Below are 21,342 nucleotides of genomic sequence, written 5' to 3'. Positions count from 1 at the left end.
CGGGACAAGTCAGTATGATGTTCAACCATATGTAATCCCCCTCTCTCCTTAGATGCTGCGGGACAAGTTCCGGGAGTTTGCTCGGGACACCAGCACCATTGGCCAGGAGCGCGTGGATGCCGTTAACGGTCAGGCCGATGACCTCATCGAGTCGGGTCACCCTGAGAACGCCAGCGTGGCAGAGTGGAAGGACGGGCTGAACGAGGCGTGGGCCGACCTGCTGGAGCTGATCGACACGCGCACCCAGATGCTGGCCGCCTCCTACGAGCTGCACCGCTTCCACCAGGACGCCCGCGAGGCCATGGGGAGGGTCCGGGAGAAGAAGGATGCGCTGCCCTCTGACCTGGGCCGTGACCTCAATACCGTCCAGCACCTCCACCGACAGCACAATGCCTATGAGCACGACATCCAAGCCCTCAGTGGACAGGTAGGCTGCTGCTTTTAACTGTTGACTGCACCATGAATTTCCCTTCAGGGACAATAAAGAAGTTGCATTAAATTGAATTAATTTGGCACCATACAACGGGAGTACAGGGATACTTACAGGAACACCAGTCATTACACACACTCTGAACACACTAAAATATTAGATTTAATGCAGACACTACATGATATTAGCAATTTGTCAGAGCAAAAGGTTAATGGTTTTTAAGCTSCCGTCTGCCCCGTCCCTCTCCATCCCCAGGTGAACCAGGTGCAGGACGACGCAGCGCGGCTGCAGAAGGCCTACGCTGGGGAGAAGGCTGAGGAGATCCACCGGAGTGAGCACTCTGTCACTGAGGCCTGGGAGGGTRTGCTGGGGGCCGGCCAGGCTCGCCGACACCTCCTGCTGGACACCGTGGAGAAGTTCCGCTTCTTCAACATGGTGCGTGACCTCATGCTGTGGATGGACGGGGTCAACCTGCAGATCGACGCCCACGACAGCCCCAGGTCAGACCTGATCATCTCTCACTTGTGTGTCATTGCTGTTCTCCAATGTTAGTTATATTAAGGTCAATGGTTAGGGCCCCAATATAAAATCCCTTTCACCAACGTATTCCGCTCCCCGCCCCACCCTCCCATCCTCTCTCTCTCAGGGACGTGTCCTCTGCAGGGCTGGTCATAGCCAACCATCAGGACATCAAGTCCGAGATCGAGACCCGGGCAGACAGCTTCACCGCCTGCAATGAGATGGGACACTCTCTCATCAACAACAACCACTATGCAGCTGATGAGGTATGGGCCTGGGCATGTCACCGTTACACCACATACAGTACAGTACACACTCCCGTCAATTCACACACACTAGTATTTAGTCAAGGGATTAGGACAAAATCCAATGTCAAAGGTGTGTTTATGCAATGTGTGAGTAGGGTTTGTATTGTACCTCAGTGTGTATTGTGCAGTTTGTTCATGTGGTGTTATTGACCTGCCTCAATTCAGATCCGGGAGAAACTGCACCAGCTCCAAGAAAAGAGGGACGAGATCAACAACAAGTGGCAGGACAAGATGGACCACCTTCAGATAGGTATGTGTACTTCAGGCTGTGGTGGTGGTGTTTCTTCATTAGTTTGTGTTTGTTTTACATTTTAAAMGTTTTAATTTGAGTCATTTAGCAGATGCGACTTACAAGTGTGTTAGGGTGTATGTGTGTTAGAGTGTGTGTGTGTTAGRGCGTGTGTGTTAGCGCGCATGTATTAGTGCATGTGTGTTTTAGCATCTGTGTTTGGGTGTGTGTTTGCATGTTTGTGGGGAGAGAGGGAGAGGTCCTTTCATGGTTACAAATTTTTTTCTCCTGTCCCTCTGTCTCAGTTCTGGAGGTGCTGCAGTTTGGCCGGGATGCATATGTGGCAGAGACATGGCTGGCAGGCCAGGAGCCCCTGGTGCGTGGGGCCGAGCTGGGCTCTAACGTGGACGAGGTGGAGAGCCTGATCAAACGCCACGAGGCCTTTGAGAAGCTAGCCGCCGGCTGGGAGGAGCGCTTCACCCTTGCTGGAGAAACTCACTACGGTGAGAGGAGGGGGACAGGGGGCAGGACTGGAAGGAGGAGGGGGCAGGACTGGGAGGGGACAGGGGCGGGACTGGAAGGAGGAGGGGGCAGGACTGGGAGGGGGACAGGGGCAGGACTGGAAGGAGGAGGGGACAGGGGGCAGGACTGGAAGGAGGAGGGGGGCAGGACTGGGAGGGGGACAGGGGGCAGGACTGGAAGGAGGAGGGGGACAGGGGGCAGGACTGGAAGGAGGAGGGGGGCAGGACTGGGGGGGGACAGGGGGCAGGAACTGGAAGGAGGAGGGGGACAGGGGGCAGGACTGGAAGAGGAGGGGACAGGGGGCAGGACTGGAAGGAGGAGGGGGACAGGGGCAGGACTGGAAGGAGGAGGGGGACAGGGGGCAGGACTGGAAGGAGGAGGGGGAAGGGGCAGGACTGGAAGGAGGAGGGGACAGGGGCAGGACTGGAAGGAGGAGGGGGACAGGGGGCAGGACTGGAAGGAGGAGGGGGACAGAGGGCAGTACTGGAGGAGGAGGGGGACAGGGGGCAGGAGAAAATGGGTCAAGGTTAATTAAGGGAGTAAATGGGATGATGGTGAGGTGGACCAGGGCAGGAGTTGGGAGGATTCATGGGCTTGGCATTGTTAGGAAGGTAGGGTGGTGTCTTCTCTAACAGCCACTATCCTGGGCTTCTCTTTCAGCTAGAGGAGCAGGAGATCCAGAGACAGAGAGAGGAGGAGGAGAGGGCGAGGCGACCCCCCACACCACCACCTACAGAAGAGGTGGCCCCATCTGAGGCTGAAACGCARGATGCCAGGTAAGACTGGAGGAACTCCTAGTAACCAGAGATATTAGATTTTTTTTTTTTTCATATTTTCCCGCTAGATGTCGTTCTCACTCCCTTTCCTCCTCCTGTGTAACCCAGGACCAGCCTGGACCAGACCACACTGAACCAGTCGGTATCAGTGAACGGAATCCACAGCGACCAGGACACCTCACAGGTGAGAGAGGACATTGAGAGACAGAATATCCATATTGAGTCAAATCTAGACAAAAATTCTTACCTCCTGTTTAATATACTCAAATTAAACAATTAAAAGCCCCCCATTAAACTCCMTACTTAAATATTCCAGATTTTCACCACATTATACAGTGCATTCGGAAAGTATTCAGACCCTTTCCCRTTTTCCACGATTTGTTACATTACAGCCTAATTCTYAAATGGATTAAATAAAAAAGATGTCRTTATCAGTCTACACACAATACCCCATAATGCCAAAGRGAAAACAGTTTTTTGACATTTTTGCAAATGTATAAAAATMTAAAAAATAACTGAAATACATTAAGTATTCAGACCCTTTGCTATGAGACTTGAAATTGAGCTCAGGTGCATCCTTTTTCCARTGATCATCCTTGAGATTTTTCTACAACTTGATTGGAGTCCACCTGTGGTAAGTTCAATTGATTGGACATGATTTGGAAAGGCACACACCTCTCTARATAAGGACCCACAGTTGACAGTGCATGTCAGAGCAAAAACTAAGCCATGAGGTCATAGGAATTGTCCTTTGAGCTCTGAGAGAGGCTTGTGTCGAGGCACAGATATGGGGAAGGGTACCAAAACATTTCTGCAGCATTGAAGGTCCCCAAGGACACAGTGGCCTCCATCATTCTTAAATGGAAGAAGATTAGAACCACCAAGYCTCTTCCTAGAGCTGGCCGCCCGGCCAAACTGAGCAATCGGGGGTGAAGGGCCTTGGTCAGGGAGGTGACCAAGAACCCAATGGTCAGTCTGACAGAGCTCCAGAGTTCCTCTGTGGAGATGAGAGAACCTTCCAGAAGGACAACCATCTCTGCAGCACTCCACCAATRAGGCCTTTATGGTAGAGTGGCCAGACGGAAGGCACTCCTCAGTAAAAGGCACATGGCAGCCCGCTTGGAGTTTGCCAAAAGGCACCTGAAAGACTCTCAGACCATGAGAAACAAGATTCTCTGGTCTGATGAAACCAAGATTGAACTCTTTGTCCTGAATGCCAAGCGTCACATCTGGAGGAAACCTGGCACCATCCCTACGGTGAAGCATGGTGGTGGCAGCATCATGCTGTGGTAATGTTTTTAGAGGGAAAGATGAACGGAAAGATGAACAGAGCAAAGTACAGAGAGATCCTTGATGGAAACCTGCTCCAGAGCGTTCAGGACATCAGACTGGGGAGAAGGTTCACCTTCCAACAGMACAACGACTGTTGGAGCACTCAGCCAAGACAACGCAGGAGTGGCTTCGGAACAAGTTTCTGAATGTCCTTGAGTGACCCAGCCAGAGCCCGGACTTGAGCCCGATCGAACATGTCTGGAGAGACTTGAAAATAGCTGTGCAGCGACGCTCCCTATCCAACCTCACAGAGCTTGAGAGGATCTGCAGAGAAGAATGGAGAACCTCTCCAAATACAGGTGTGCCAAGCTTGTAGCGTCATACCCAAGAAGACTCGAGGCTGTAGTCGCTGCCAAAGGTGCTTCAACAAAGTATTAAGTAAAGGGTCTGAATACTTATGTAAATATCATATTTCAGTTTTTTTATTMTAATACAGTTGCAAACATTTAAAAAAAAAAAAAAATGTTTTTGCTTTGTCATTATGGGGTATTCAGTGTAGGTTGATGTGGGGAAAAAACAWTTTAATCCATTTTAGAATAAGGCTGTAACATAATAAAATGTGGAAAAATTCAAGGGGTCTGAATTCTTTCCAAAWGCACTGTAAGTCCATAAAGTGTTGTTTTATGTCTTGTTCCTCTTCATGTTGTCTTGTCCATATGTTTTGAGGAGATTTGAATGAAAGATTTTTTTTATGTTCTATGTGTGAGAGAATGTATTTAGTATAACTCATGTGGATAACTGGATCCAAACCTTTAAGTATACAGTACAAGTCAAAAGTTTGGCCACACCTACTCAGTCAAGGGTTTTTCTTAATTTTTTACTATTTTCTACATTGTAGAATAATAGTGAAGACATCAAAACTATGAAATAACACATATGGAATCATGTAGTAACCAAAAMATATATTATATTTGAGATTTCTCAAAGTACCCGCCCTTTGCCTTGATGACAGCATTGCACACACTTGGCATTCTCTCAACCAGCTTCATGAGGTAGTCACTTGGAATGCATTTCAATTAACAGGTGTGCCTCTTTAAAAGTTAATTTMTGCAATTTCTTTCCTTACCTGTGAGGTGTCCGCATTTCTTAATGCGTTTGAGCCAATCAGTTGTGTTGTGACAAGGTAGGGGTGGTATACAGAAGATAGTCCTATTTGGTAAAAGACCAAGTCCATATTATGGCAAGAACAGCTCAAATAAGCAAWGAGAAACGACAGTCCATCATTACTTTAAGACATGAAGGTCAGTCAATCTGGAAAATGTCAAGAACATTGACATTTTCTTCAAGTGCTGTTACAAAACCATTGTTGGGGTTCGTTCCTTGTTCCTTGTCAATAATTTGCTTATTGGAGAAATTAGCATTCAGACAATATCTTTAAGTAAATCAATTATTCACTTATTAATGCAATTGCAGACAGAAGTTGACAACAGGAACATAGCACGCATGTTTCCTAGTAAGTTCTGCAAAATAGTAAAGGGTCCAAGTTATTTTATTAAGCCCGAAGTRCAGCCTTAGTGATGTCACTGCCTACGTCATTACCTTCTACTCATGAGACCAAGCCCATGCCTACACAACTACTATTATAGTGGAATGTCTGACTAGTCTCTTATCTCTTTCACTCCCCTGCAGGGTTCTTTCTCAGACACCCTGTTTTTACATGCCATAACTCACACATCTCTCAGACCGTTTCTTTATAAGAGGCAGAGACTAGAAAATAACTGTGGAACAATATTTAACCTTATAATGCATATATATATTGTTAATCTGTAGTCTAGGACCCTATAAATGTAAAGAGGGAGGGGTCTTATAACCCTTCCCCTTCTATTAATACAACATAAGCATAATCAGTTATTATAATGCATCAAACATTTMGTAGAGCCCCTATCATGACCCCAAGGTGAACCCAACACCATCAAGCGCTATGATGAAACTGGCTCTCATGAGGACCGCCACATAAAAGGAAGACCCAGAGTTACCTTTGCTGCAGAGGATAAGTTCATTAGAGTTACCAGCCTCAGAAATTGRAGCCCAAATAAATGTGTCACAGAGTTCAAGTAACAGACACATCTCAACATCAACTGTTTAAAGGAGACTGCGTGAACCTTCATGGTCGAATTTCTGCAAAGAAACCACTACTTAAGGACACCAATAATTATGGACACCAATAAGAAGAAGAGAATTGCTTGGGCCAAGAAACACGAGCAATGGACATTAGACCCCTGGAAATCTGTCCTTTGGTCTGATGAGTCCAAATTAGTTTCGAACCACAGTGTCTTTGTGAGACGCAGAGTAGGTGAACGGATGATCTCCGCAGGTGTGGTTCCCACTGTGAAACATGGAGGAGGAGGTGTGATGTGTGGGGGTGCTTTGCTGGTGACACTYTCGCCAGTGTTATTTTTAATTCYAGGCACAACTTAACCAMCATGGCTACCACAGCATTCTGCAGCGATACACCATCCCATTTGGTTTGCGCTTAGTGGGACTATCATTTGTTTTTCAACAGGACAATGACCCAACGCACCTTCAGGCTGTGTAAGYAAAAGCAGACAACAAGTGCTCAGCATATGTGGGAACTCCTTCAAGACTGTTGGAAAAGCATTCCAGGTGAAGCTGGTTTAGAGAATGCCAAGAGTGAGCAAAGCTGTCGTCAAGGGAAAGGGTGGCTACTTTGAAGAATCGCAKATATAAAATATATTTTGATTTGTTTAACACATTTTTTGGTTACTACATGACTCCATATGTGTTATTTAATAGTTTTGATGTTATTCTACAATATAGAAAATTGTAAAAAATCAAGCAAAACCTTTGAATGAGTAGCTGTGTCCAAACTTTTGACTGGTACTGTACGTTAGATGTGAGTCACTGTTTGTCTATTTATGATATAAGTGTTCGTCAAATTGTAATATCTATTTGTGTGTGTATGTGTGTGTGTGTCAGGGTCTCTTTCAAACACGTTAGCATAGTGTAGCATGCTATTTTCAAGCACAAGGACTTCTTAACAATGTCTTGTTGCATCTTTACCTGCAGTCTTTATCAGTATCATCAGTGTCAGTGGGAAAGAAAGAGAAATGTGAACCTGTCTCTAAACCTGTGTCTAAGCCAAAGCATCCGCCGCGTGTGAGTACCTATCCTAGCCAAGCTTCCTCATCCCCCCGTCACTGCCCTCACTCAGCTCCTGGTCTACTGCAGTACCTCAGCATGGCCAAATAGAGGGCGCCATCAGGCTGTCACTGCTGTACCATTTTGCTTTATTTGATTGTGAAAAAGCACACAGTCCCATTTGATGTTCAGGCTTCCATGCCTTACACAGATTACAATAATGATGTCATTATGTCTCAATGAAGGAATCTTAGGCTCTCAAGCCTTTCTGGGTGCTGTTCCGTTTGTGCCCATCTTCAAAAGGACCAGGACATGAGTGTTTGTAAGAGCAGTTAGTTGCTGTAGTAGTTTCAGCACCAAGCTATTGTTAGTACGATGTGATGAGTGTTGTCCTAAATTGGAAGCCATAGCTGTTTCCTACATAACAGATCCTTGGGTGGTGTGGGCCTAGCTTGGTTGGGTGGTTTTGAAAGCAGTGTTAGTAGGAAAAGGTTTTTTGACGAGAGGAAATGTTGATTTCCTTTCAAAATGAATTTGATGTTGTGTGCCAGGAAACYAAGATAACAATGCCACACCCCCTTTAAACATTTGAGCATATCATAGCAACACTATTGGAACACGTTGTGCTGCCTTTGTCATGTTCCAAGTCTGGATTGTAAAAATGTAAACATATATTTCAAAAAATGTCTCAGTTGCCCTGTAAGGCAGGATATGACGTCCAGATGAAGGTTGACCCTCCATCTGTGGGCTTGTAGCTGTTCTGTTCTCCATGTGTCTGTTGGTGTGTTTCTGTGTCAGTCTTTGTGTAGTCCTGTATGTTTTCTACACCATGTTCAAAGCTACCATATGAATATAGCCATTTTGCTGGTGTCCCTATAGCATTGATAATTTTGTCAACTTCAGACCGACAGTCAATGACTGGACTTACAGGCTTATAGTTTCGAATGGTTTTGTTCTGACTGCTGTGTGTCTTCCATCTTGGACAACAGGGTTCTGACTCTGACTCTGTGAATGGTCCGGGGAGAGACAGCGGGCTGGCGTCTTCACGCCTGGACCCGTCTGCCACGCTACCCAGCAAGAGAGCTGACCCTGGCACAGATGCCATGGAGGGCATGCTCTACCGCAAGCAGGAGATGGAGTCCCACGCCAAGAAGGCAGCTAGCAGGTAAGACATCAGGAGGGGAATGGGGCAGGGGGCATGGAGGGCCGTCTTAGAGGGAGAGTGGGAGTTCCCTGAAGGGTAAATGGAGAGCCCTAGTTCATATAGACTTCTGTTGAAGGATGGGATTAATTTAAGCAAATGCAATATCAATTTAAGATTAAGTTAAAGGGAAATAGAATTTATGAAATGTARATGCTTTTGTTTCAGAAAATTACATTTTGTATGTGGTGTGTCGCCATGAACTCTTTGGTGATGTCCCTAACCTTTTCAGGCGCATGCCTGCATGCCTTCCGCCAACAGCTTCTCTCTCTCTTCCCATAGGTCCTGGCAGAATGTGTACTGTGTTCTGCGTAAGGGCAGCCTTGGCTTCTACAAGGACCAGAAGAGCGCCTCCAGTGGGATCCCCTACCACGGAGAAGTCCCCATCAGCCTGGGAGAGGCTGTGTGTGAGGTYGCACACGACTACAAGAAGAGGAAACACGTCTTCAAGTTACGGTGAGAGGAGAGGGAGGGGGAACTGGACGGTTTGAATAGAGAATAGTCTTGTAAACTAAACTTAAAAGCAAGGGKGTGTGATATGCATCTATACTGACCCAAGTTTTCTGTTCTACATTGTGTGTCTGCAGGCTAGGGGACGGTAAGGAGTTCCTGTTCCAAGCTAAAGATGAGGTGAGTGTCACATTTCAAACCAAACAAGATTCTGATGCTCCTCTGGTGTATGTGGTCTACTGYGGACTAACCCTGTGTTGTCTGTCCCAGACGGAGATGGCCTCGTGGATCCACTCCATTCATAGCGCCATCCCAGCAGGGGGATCAGGAGACCACTCCCCCGGAGGCCCCAGGGCCCTGAACCGAGCCATGACTATGCCCCCCATCTCCCCCAGCTCAGCAGACGCTGCCGGGGTCACCATGCGCAACAAGGAGGGCAAGGAGAGGGACCGTGAGAAGAGGTTCAGCTTCTTTGGAAAGAAGAAATAAAACATTTGTAAAACAACAACATCAAGGAAAATTATATTCCTCAAAATTCCAACAAACTGAAACAGGCAGAAATGAAAGCACTCTTGTCGCATAAACGCATCGCTGTCGGTCGGGGTCCTGAGGGGTTTGTCTAATTTCTGGCTCACACAGAGCTTGCTCTTTCTCGCTCTCTACTCTCTATTTTAATTTGTCATCTCTTTCTTTTTTATATCTCTCTTGCCTTCTCCATCTCTCACATTTGGCTTCATCCTACCAATGTAAGCCCTTGTCCATAGCTTTAGTTGCATTTTCAGCCGATACGCAGGGTTTGTTGATCAGAGTCACTAATAAGAACTCTCTTTGACCTCATCATCGGGGGAAACCAAGGGGTTTGTTGGGCGAGGAGAGGGCAGGGGGTGGTTAGCATTAGCAGAACAGAGAGGCTAAGAGGACCCTCAAAGTCAATTCTCTTTCATTCACCCACACTGGATAAATTGTTGGTTTAAATTAGTCCTGGCTCAAACAATCTTTAGACAAGCAAAATACTTTAATGCTGTTTTACCAATAACAAAGAAACTGTTGTAAAGAGTGCTGTCCCCAGGTCCCCTCTTCCAGTCTCTCCTTTTKTCTATCGTGCTCCTTGGGAAGCCCCTTTTTCTTTTGGTATTGGTGTTATTATAATTATTATTTATCTTTTTGCTGTTGCAGGTTTTGAGGGGGGAAAACTTAAATAAATCATTTCAAGAGTATGTCAGTAGATTTCTTGAGTCATGTTGCAGAGCAAAACAAGAGTTTGATCTACAGGACCATGTTGGTCTTGTTCTTTTGTTGAGGAAAGACCGTTATTGAGGTGTTTAAAAAAATTCAGCTCAGTAAATTTTAGCAGTGTGCAGTAAGTGATTTTCACCAGTGGGAAATTATATATATTTAAAGTGGTTTTATTTTAACTTGGATCTTGCCTGTATTTGATTTTGTTCTTCTGAGGGATTATTTCTGATTTTTGAATTTTGTTGTTTCTTTTCAAACCAGAGAGAGTTTGTATTCTAGTAAGGGTGAGAGTGGGAGTTATGGTGATGTGGGTTTTGCATGTGTTTTTTTTGTTTTGTTATTCTAAATCCGAAGCGTCCAGTTGGATGCTGCTTTTCTGACTTAACATACACACACACACTCACCATATAATACACACACCACACACTCACATATATACACACACACACACAACTCACACATATATACACACCACACACACTCACCATATATATACACACACACACACCACCATATATACACACACACTCACCATATATGCACACACACACCATATATACACACACACACACACTCACCATATATACACACACACACACACTCACCATATATACACACACACACGCACACACTCACCATATATACACACACACACACACGCTCAAAGAAGTTGTTGGGATGGCTTTAAGGATTCTTGTTTGTTTTTTTTAAATATTTTTTTTGAATATGTAGATGACAATGCTAATTAATTAAACATTCCTCCTAGATGATTTTCAGACTTCACATACTTCCTCCTGGTCCCTCTGTTGTTTTGAAATGGGATGGCTGGGGCAGGTTAACACTGTTGGTTACCACTGCCATTGCCAAACACTAGTGAGGATTGTAAGCAGAAGCACATCCATGGGGTTGCGGAGGTTGGCTAGTAGGAAGAGTAGTAGGAAGAGGAGGCTGGAGGGTTCATTTCAGATGGAGTAGGGTTGGACGCTGAGGGCTGGGATTCCTTCTATTTGAATAGCGCTTAATCACAAAGGAGGCTTTATCGCTCACAAAACAAATCTCAGAAGAATGTTTAATATGTGCCCCTTGGCATTGACTCAGTGTATGTATATGGATTCTGTACCCAGGTTCCATTGAGCACATACTGACAGGCTCACCCGCATCAGCGGTTGAAGGAAGTGAAATGCTAGCATAGCTGTGTTGGATTGGAAGAGGCGTAAGCATGGAGAGCTTTCTTCACTTGATGGTGACCGAGAGAATAGTCTTAAATTGTTTTTCTGGAGGGCTTTGAGCTCCTCCATATGTGGAATGACTTCATGTTAGGATTGTACTTGTATGTGTCTCGTTGTTGTCGCCAATTCTCTTCTACTTTGACGTTCTTGGTACATGAGATTCACCCGTAAGCGATGTACAGCATGGCATGATACCATGAAGCCCATGATACCATGAAGCCCATGATACCATGAAGCCCATGATACCATGAAGCCCATGATACCATGAAGCCCATGATACCATGAAGCCCATGATACCATGAAGCCCATGATACCATGAAGCCCATGCTGTGGAAGGTGGTGTATTACACCAGAATGCCCAGGTGTATGATTAGTACCCCTCTAGCAGTTTGGTAAGAATTCACATTGGGCAAAAAGAAAATGATTAAATGATATCAAATAATAGTAAAGTAAAGATGACATTGATACCGACGTCGGGTCCTGGCACAGTGAGTGATTTATTTTAGTGTCTGAGATGAGTGGAAGGTTTCTGTACAAGAAACTGTTCAAAACACAGAAAAATCAAAATTTATTGTAGCCAATGGTATCTGTTACTCAGTGGTAGGCTTATCTGTGGCAAGGGTGTGGCATATCAAAGCCCAGTTAGGGTATTGTTTGACTGAGATGGCTCACCCTAAACCAGAGAGGGAAAGAACCACAGTGAATAAATGTCAGAAATGTGCAGCTTTTCAACAGGCAAGACTATTGGACTATTGCCATTTCAGTTCAGTTCATATGATTTGGGGTAAATAAGCATCAGTAAAGCCATACAAGAGGCTGTAGACTACTTGGTCTGCCTTGGTTTGTATCCCAGCTGTGAGCCTGAGCTCTTGATCTCAGTCTAATGTACTGAGCTGACCCTCAGCTCCCTAGTCACAGTTCGAACCCCACTGACCTGTTAAATGAGGCAGCAAAGTCTGCGATGCTCAAGAGTAGAGCTGAGTGAGCCTCGCTCTGTGGTATTCACTGTGAAAAACTACTATCGGGCAGTTGGTGCCAGATCGGCCATAGCACTTCTAAAAGTAGCTTGTGTCGCCCTCTACTAGCTGAACTGCTCCCACAGTGACCCAGTTCAAGTCCTGGGCAGGTTATACACAGACAAGAGCAGGTTCCTCAGGCCCATTCTACTATGAATTCGTATTAATGTTAACGGCTCTTAAGATGGGTTGGACAAATTGGTCATGTGATGGACATATGTGTTACTTGGAGASAGTATTTCACATATTTCACCTGCACACTACCTCTCTCTTGCTTTCTCCTCTCTCTCTTACACTCTCTCACACTCACACATATCCACACACAGATATACCAAGGTGGAATGACCCTGGCCTTCCAGTCAAGCAGAAAGATGTGGAGCTGATTGTGATTTGGTGCCAGATTTGGGTTGATGTTGTGCAGTCTGTGTGCTACTGGTGAGCGTTGACCGTAAAAGGATAGACTGTATTATTGATGGTGAGAGAGAGCCTAAGAGGGTTTTGAGCATTTTGGTTTAAAAAGTTAAAGTGGAACACCTAAAAAGGTTTCTTGGTCTCTTATTTGAAGAGATAAAGAAACACAGTATACATTAACCAGAGGACTGATGGCAAATTTGAGCTTCCATTTTCTAGAGTTAGACAGGAGATGTGCTGTCTCACGGGGTTCTTGTATTTTCTCATCCAGTGGTCTGATCTGTTTTGCAGCATTTGATAAACCTTTCCACCCACTGCCATTTCCCTTTTGTTTTATATTGTCAGTTCCTTCTTCTGTGATTTAACTAATTGCAATTTGTGAATACCACTACTATGATTAATTATTATGATTGCTACTGTTACTACTACTACTACTGTTACTACTGCAACATACTTGTTACTACAACTCTAACTGCTGTCCATTTTCAGGTACGTGTCTGTAATACCAGACTCTTCCACAAGATGTCAGTGTGCTGTGGAGCATTTTCATTACAGATCGAAAATAATGTTTGTTGACTTGTGTATCTACATCTAATATTAGGAATAATAAAACATGGTTTAAAGGAAAACAWGAACCGTGTTATCACTAAAGCATTTATTAAGGTATTGTGTATGTTCCTCGAGGTTAAGTKCTGACATCAGTGGCGAGCACATCTAACCTTGGACAGATGGTCTTTGGCGACACCCCTCCAAGGCCTGTAGAGATGCAGGGTGTCCAGGTGAGGATGAACTTTCATCACTGAAACACTAGTACTTTTTGATGTGTGCATTCTGTGCTATATACTTTACTGTGGGGTCCGAAGGAGATTTTMTTTAACAAGTATTAATTATATTTGTCAGAAAGGTAGCGGTCAAAATGATTAACAACCCGGTTTTCAATACCTTTCAATACCTCACCTTGCCAGGATAARGCCACTGAGCCTTTTTCTAAAATMATTTATGAGTTGGAGAACACACTGAGAGGGATCTTAGACCATTCCTGCATATAGAATCCTTCCTGATTGAGCACTTGTAAAAGCAAWGTTGTCCATGTACTTTCAAGGTACAGACTTGGGAAAAAACAGTCATATCCTCAAGTTCACAGCATGCTGACGCAGAGAGCTGAGGGAGGAAAGGGATTTTCGATATATCCTGTCTCACGTTGGCTGGCCTGGAACAAACACACTTCTTGTTCTTGATTTATTTTTTTACTTGGCTGTACTTGCCCTGCTCTGTGTACTCWTAAAGTGGCGTCTTAGGCACTCAGATCAATTTCAATGCATGTCAGAGGCCCAGGTTACCTTACAGGTCTTTCATTATTAATCWAATCAAATTTGTCACATGCGCCAAATACAACTGGTGTAGACTTTATCTTGATACGCTTGCTTACGAGCCCTTCGCAACAATGCAGAGTTTAAAAGCAATTAAAATACAATAGTAACACGAGGAATAAAATAAACAAGAATGGAGCTATATACAGGGAGTACCAGGTCAATGTGGGGCTATATACAGGGAGTAACAGTACCAGATCAATGTGGAGCTATATACAGAGGGAGTACCAGTACCAGGTCAATGTGCAGAGGAGGCTGGTGGCAGGAGCTATAGTAGGACAGGCTCATTGTAGTGGCTGGAATGGAATATATGGAACAATATCAAACACATCAAACATACAGTGCATTCAGAAAGTATTCAGACACCTTCCCTTTTTCCACATTTTGTAACATTTTCCTCATCAATCTACAKATAATACCCCATAATGACAACGTGAGAACAGGTTTTTATACATTCTTACACATTTATTCAAAATAAAAACATACCTTATTTGCATAAGTATTCAGACCCTTTGCTATGACACTCAATTGAGCTCAGGTACATCCTGTTTCCATTGATCATCCTTGAGATGTTTCTACAATTTGATRGGAGTCCACCTGTGGTATATTACATTTATTGGACATGATTTGGAAAGCCACACACCTGTCTATATAAAGGTCCCACAGTTGACAGTGCATGTCAGAGCAAAAACCAAGCCACGAGGTTGTAGGAATTGCTGTGGAACTCCGAGAGAGGATTGTGTTTAGACACAGAGCTGGGGAAGGGTACCAAAAAAAATCCTGCAGCATTGAAGGTCCCCAAGAACACAGTGACCTCCATCATTCTTAAATGGAAGAGGTTTGGAACCACCAAGACTCTTCCTAGAGCTGGCCGCACGGCCAAACTGAGCAATCAGGGGAGAAGGGCTTTGGTCAGGGAGGTGACCAAGAATCCGATGGTCACTCTGACAGAGCTCCAGAGTTCCTCTGTGGAGATGGGGGAACCTTCCAGAACGACAACCATCTCTGCAGCACTCCACCAATCAGGCATTTATGGTAGAGTYYCCAGACYGAAGSCACTCCTCAGTAAAAGCCACATGACAGTCCGCTTGGAGTTTGCCAAAAGGCACCTAAAGGACTCTCCGACCATGAGAAACAYGATTCCAAGCGTCACGTCTGGAGGAAACCTTGCACCATCTCTGGTGGTGTCAGCATCATGCTGTGCAAATGTTTTTCAGCGGCAGAGACTGGGAGACTAGTCAGGATCGAGGGAAATATGAACGGAGCAAAGTACAGAGGTATCCTTGATGAAAACCTGCTCCAGAGCGCTCAGGACCTCAGACTGGGGCGAAGGTTCACCTTCCAACAGGACAACAACCCTAAGCACTCAGCCAATACAACGCAGGAGTGGCTTCGGGACAAGTCTCTGAATGTCCTTGAGTGACCCAGCCAGAGCCTGGACTTGAACCCGATTTAACATCTSTGGAGAGACCTGTAAAGAGCTGTGCAGCAATGCTCCCCATCCAACCTGACAGAGCTTGAAAGGATCTGCATAGAAMAATGGGAGAAACTCCCCAAATACAGGTGTGCCAAGCTTGTAGCGTCATGCCCAAGAAGACTCGAGGCTGTAATCGCTGCCAAAGGTGCTTCAACAAAGTACTGAGTAAAGGGTCTGAAAACMTATGTAAATGTAATATTTCCGTTTTTTTATATGTTAATTCCTGTTTTTGCTTTGCCATTATGGGGTATTGTGTGTAGATTGATGAGATAACAAAAATCTATATATATTTAGAATAAGGCTGTAACGTAACAAAATGTGGAAAGGTGAAGGGGTCTGAATACTTTCCAAATGCACGGTATGGAAACCACGTTTGACTCTGTTCCATTGATTCCATTCCAGCCATTACAAATCTCATTTTATTTGTKACATGCACCGAATACAACAGGTGTAGCGTGAAATGCTTACTTACAAGCCCTTAACCAACAATGCAGTTCATGAAAGAGTGAAGAAAATATTTTCCAAATAAACTAAAGTAAAAAATTATAAAAAGTAACACAATAAAATAACAATGACGAGGCTATATACAGGGGTTACCGGTACAGAGTCAATGTACAGGTTAGTTGAGGTAATTTGTACATGTAGGTATGGGTAAAGTGACTATGTATAGATAATAGACAGCGGGTAGCAGCAGTGTAAAAACAAACGGGGGATGTCAATGTAAATAGTCCGGGTGGCCATTTGATTAATAGTTCAGCAGTCTTATGGCTTGGGGGTAGAAGCTGTTATAGAGCCTTTTGGTACTAGACTTGGCGCTCCAGTACCTCTTGCCGTGTGGTAGCAGAGAGAACAGTGTTACGGATACAGGTATCCTGTGTGTGTGTGTGTGTGTGTGTGTGTGTGTGTATATCCTGTGTGTTTCTTTTCTCTCCTTCTCCCCTCACAGGTGGCAATCATCATTCCCCAATCAGTCATCAATTAGAAGACACACCTCCTGTTTCCATTACCCAATCACATCCCCTTTCCCTTGGTTTAAAAACCCATTCAGTTGTTTTTTCTAGAGTTCGATCTCTTTGTGTTTCAATCTCTGTGTCTCAATCTCTCGCAATATCTCTCTCTTTGAGCTCTCGTTTGTTTTTACACCTACATGTCACTTTGTCCCACCTGTGAGTATTGTTTTGTTTATAGTGTTTGACTGTTTGATTGTGGGTAAAGGGGGTACCAAGACAAGTTGGCCATGGGCATACACTACCCGTAGGTAAACTTTGTCTAAATACACTAGTTAGAACTGGGCGGACCACCCTCTGTATTTTTAGTTAGTTAGCTAGTTGTTGTTGAAGCAGGTAGACTAGCTTAGGGGTGTTTTTGAATGCTTATTTATTTCCTTGGGTCCAGCTCAGCCCCTTTTTCCGCTCCCCCTTTACCGTGTGTTTACAAATAAACCATGAGTGTTTGACGGTAGATTTTAAGTTGTCTGGTTATTTGTTCTCGCTGTTACTTTTTCACTGTTATAATTTGCATGAGTTATGTTACGGGTCTCGTTGCCATCCCCCCCTAGACTGTAGAGTCAAAGGGATTCGTAACATAAGTGGGGCTCGTTCGGGATCTGTCTTTACTGACACCCATGCCGCTCGTGCAGGTTGTTATAGTGGTATAGTTCTGTGTTGTGCGTTATAGCTGATGTAGCATTAGTGTTTGCTATTTGTTGGCTCTTGTGTATTAGTAGTGTTTCAAAATGGCTACTTTTGATTTGAAATCCTTTTTGGATAACCCTTCGTGGGAGGTTTTTGACAAATGTCGTAGAGTTGATTTACAGACCTTGGCTGACCATTATTCTGTATTGATTCCGCAGAGTTTAGTTAAAGCGGCGGTTAAGCAACTGGTGGTAAATGTTTTGTTGGAAGAGCAGGTGCTTGTATTACCGCTGCCTGAGTCTACTACCCCTGTAGGGGATGTTGCTGCTCCTGTAAGCCCATTGGTGTCTGAGAACGAGGGCAAGGGCAAGGCTAAAGTTCCAGCCACATTGCCCAGTTTTGATCCACTCTCCCCACTGTCAACCGGTGATGCCAGGAGGGATGTCCGTTCAACACAGTTCCAACTGGAGGCGGAAGAGAGKCCAAATTAGCCGAGAGAATCTCCAGTTGGAGATGTGTAAAATTGGGGCAGACAGAACGGCAGTTGGAGTTCAAAATGAGCCAGATGGAACTGGAGGCAGAGACAGCAAGGCTAGCATTCGTTCCTGCTGTGCCTGTTAGTGAGCCGTCCTCACCAACTTGAGCTTCCAACACTTTTGACATTAGTAGACAGATTGCCTTGGTACCTTTGTTCAGAGAGTCAGAGGTTGACTCCTATTTTCGTGTTTTTGAACGTGTAGCATTGAAATGGCCTGAAGAGGTATGGTGCCTATTACTTCAGTGTAAATTAACTGGTAAAYCCCAAGAGGTTTTGTCAGCGCTACCTCTTGAAGACAGTTTGAATTATGAAGTGGTCAAAGCTACTGTTCTTCGCGCCTATGAGCTTGTGCCTGAGGCATASKMWRAGAGATTTAGGTCTCATAAGAAGTCTTCTAGMAAGAATTATGTGGYATTTGCTAGAGACAAGGGAAATCTGTTTGATAAATGGCATTCTGCTAGCAAGGTAACTGAATTCAACTCTCTCCGGGAGTTAATCTTGTTGGAAGACTTTAAAAATTGCTTACCCGAATGCATTGTAGTTTACCTAAACGAACAGAAAGTATCCTCCCTGTCAGAAGCGTCTGTGTTGGCAGATGAGTTTGTGTTGACGCACAAGAACGTGTTTTCGGCTCATACTGAGAGTAGAGCCACTGAATTGCCTACTTTTAGTCCTAGTCGGCCAGCAGTATATCAAGCACGCCAGAAAAATGAGCGTCCCTGTTTCTATTGCCATAAGGTGGGACATATGATTAATGATTGCTTCCTGCTTAAACGCAAACAAGGGATGCCTCTTCGTGCCAAGCCGCCAACAGGTGTTGGTCTAATTCGTACGGTTGTGAGGTCTGAAACTAAACAGGTGCCTCAGGGTAAATGTAGTTTGAAAGTCTCAGCCCCCGACCGTAGTTATGAACCGTTCATTTGAGGGGTTTGTGTCCCTAGCGAATGACGAAGCGTCTCAGCGTCCGGTTAAAATGCTTAGAGATACGGGTGCGGCGCAGTGTTGTCTGATGTGTTGCCCTTATCCGACAATACATACTGTGGTTCCAGTGTGTTAGTTCAGGGTATTGAAATGGGTTTGTCCATTGCACTTTGTGAAAGTACACTGAGTTAATCAGTGGAATATTCAGAGTGGGGGTACGTCCGATGTTGCCAGTAAAAGGTGTGACCTTTATAATGGGTAACGATATTGCCGGAGGAAAGGTAGTACCCGTATTGGATAAGTGACCACTCTCTCTCCAATGAGCTGGCACAGAATTATCCACATGTGTTCCCCGCTTGTGCTGTCACTCGTGCTCAGGCACGACAAGAGGGTGACATGATAGATTTGTCGAACACTATTCGTTCAAAGAGTTTGATCAAGAGGATGGGTTGTGTGCTACCTCTGGGAAGCTGATCACCTCTGACAAACAGCCCAGAAGAATCGAAGTATGTAACTTATTGCTGATGCAATACAGTTACCAGTCAGTCGTGAGCAGCTGTTGCTAACCAAAAGGTTGACATCAAGCTTGCTAAATGTTTTTCTAGTGGTGTCTCATTGGAAGAGGTAAAGAAGAAGAACGTGGCTTACTTCATTGATGGTAATCTCCTCATGAGTAAATGGACATCCCATGTTGACGCGGCGGAGATTGGAATGCTGTTTACCAAATAGTGATTCCTACAGCCTTTTGACAAAATGTGTTATCCCTTGCTCATGATCACCAGTGGTCTGGTCATTTAGGAATCACCAAAACTTATGATCGGATCCTTCGACTTTTCTTAGGCCAGGTTTAAAACAATGTGGCTCAGTTCTGTCGGACATGCCACACATGTCAGATAACAGGAAACCAAATCAGGGTTATTCCTCCCGCTCCTCTTTGTCCAATACCTGTCATAGGTGAACCATTCAAATATTTGGTGGTTGATTGTGTTGGACCGTTACCGAAGACAAAATCGGGTAACCAGTTTCTGTTAACGGTTATGTGTTATGGCAACAGATACCCCGAGGCCATTCCTATGCGAAGGATTACTGCTCCGGTAGTGAGTAAAGCCTTAATTAAATTCTTCACGACATTCGGGATACCTAAGGTGGTACAAAGTGATCAAGGTACCAATTTCCTATCAAAGCTCTTCAAGCAGGTGTTAAAATCCTTGTCAATTACGCACCGTGTGTCAAGCGCATATCACCCAGAGTCTCAGGTTGCGCTTGAACGTTGGCATCAGACATTGAAGTCTATGCTACGTAAATATTGTTTGGAATCTGAGAAAGATTGGGATGAGGGAGTTCCTCTAGTTTTGTTTGCTGTTCGTGAAACTGTACAGGAGTCCCTAGGGTTCAGCCCAGCTGAACTAGTGTTTGGTCACACAGTGAAAGGACCAATGAAAGTTCTTAAAGAACAGTTTTTGTCCCAAGAGTTGTGTGCGGGAGATGAGAATGTGTTGGACTACYTTAGTCGCTTTCGTGAGCACCTACACCAAGCCTGTGCTCTTGCAAATGAAGCTCTGTCTTCCTCACAGAGGGGTATGAAAAGACACTATGATAAACAGGCTGTTTCTCGTCCACTACAGCCAGGTGACCAAGTATTGGTGTTATTGCCTGTTCCAGGATCTTCACTGTCAGCTTGTTTCTCTGGTCTTTATTTAATTGAAAAAAAAAAGAAGTGAAACTGATTATGTGCTTCAAACTCCTGATAGAAAACGCCAATCTCGTGTGTGCCACATTAACATGTTGAAAGCATACCACACCCGACCCATCACCCAGTTAGATAGTTCAAAAACAGAGGAAGGTACTGCCTTCTCCTCTGCTTCTACTGCTATGATAGCGGACTGGGCTGGGTTGGACTGTCATTAATGATGATGGAGATGGATTAGAGTTGCGCAATACTCAGCAGCAGTGCGTTAGATTGCCCAACTCAGAAATGCTGCTMTCTCTCCAGTCAGGTCTGGTTCATTTAACGGACGGACAGGCCGACGATATTGTGAGGCTACTACAGTTTTCCATGTCTCTTTAATGACGTTCCTACTCGCACAAACGTGTTGGAACATGACATTAATGTTGGAAATGCTGCCCCTATCAAGCAACACCCATATCGTATCAACGCTTCCAAGAGGAAGATGAGGGATGAGGTGAGATATTTGTTGGAGAATGACCTGGCTACGCCAAYTTCAAGCCCTTGGAGTTCTCCTTGCATTCTGGTTCCTAAATCTGATGGGTTACGTCCAGGTTATGTACGGATTATCGAAAGGTAAATTCTGTCACAATGCCAGATTCGTTTCCGTTACCCAGACTGGATGACTGTATCGACACTGTCGGTGCTGCTACTTATGTAACTAAGTTGAACCTCTTTAAAAGGTTACTTGCAGGTTCCGTTAACCTCACGTGCTTCTGAGATTTCTGCCTTTGTGACCCCAGACAACTTCCTACAATACTCAGTCATGGCTTTTGGGATGCGGAATGCACCAGCCACTTTCCAACGACTGGTTAACTCCGTATTAGCTGGAGTTCCCAATTGTAGTGCATACCTTGATGATCTGGTGATTTATTCGTCTGAGTGGTCAGATCATGTTAACTCTCTAAGGGTAGTATG

The 21,342-nt window shown here is 44.7% G+C and overlaps 1 pseudogene; it reads left to right on the top strand.

The window, feature by feature from the left end:
* The window catches only part of LOC111964215 (spectrin beta chain, non-erythrocytic 1-like), an 82,747-nt pseudogene extending 71,875 nt beyond the window's left edge, over positions 1-10,872 (top strand).
* Positions 10,873-21,342: the final 10,470 nt, after the last annotated feature.

Source organism: Salvelinus sp. IW2-2015, linkage group LG5, assembly GCF_002910315.2.
Source record: "Salvelinus sp. IW2-2015 linkage group LG5, ASM291031v2, whole genome shotgun sequence".
Lineage (NCBI taxonomy): Eukaryota > Metazoa > Chordata > Actinopteri > Salmoniformes > Salmonidae > Salvelinus > Salvelinus sp. IW2-2015.
This window is presented reverse-complemented; position numbering and strand designations above follow the sequence as displayed.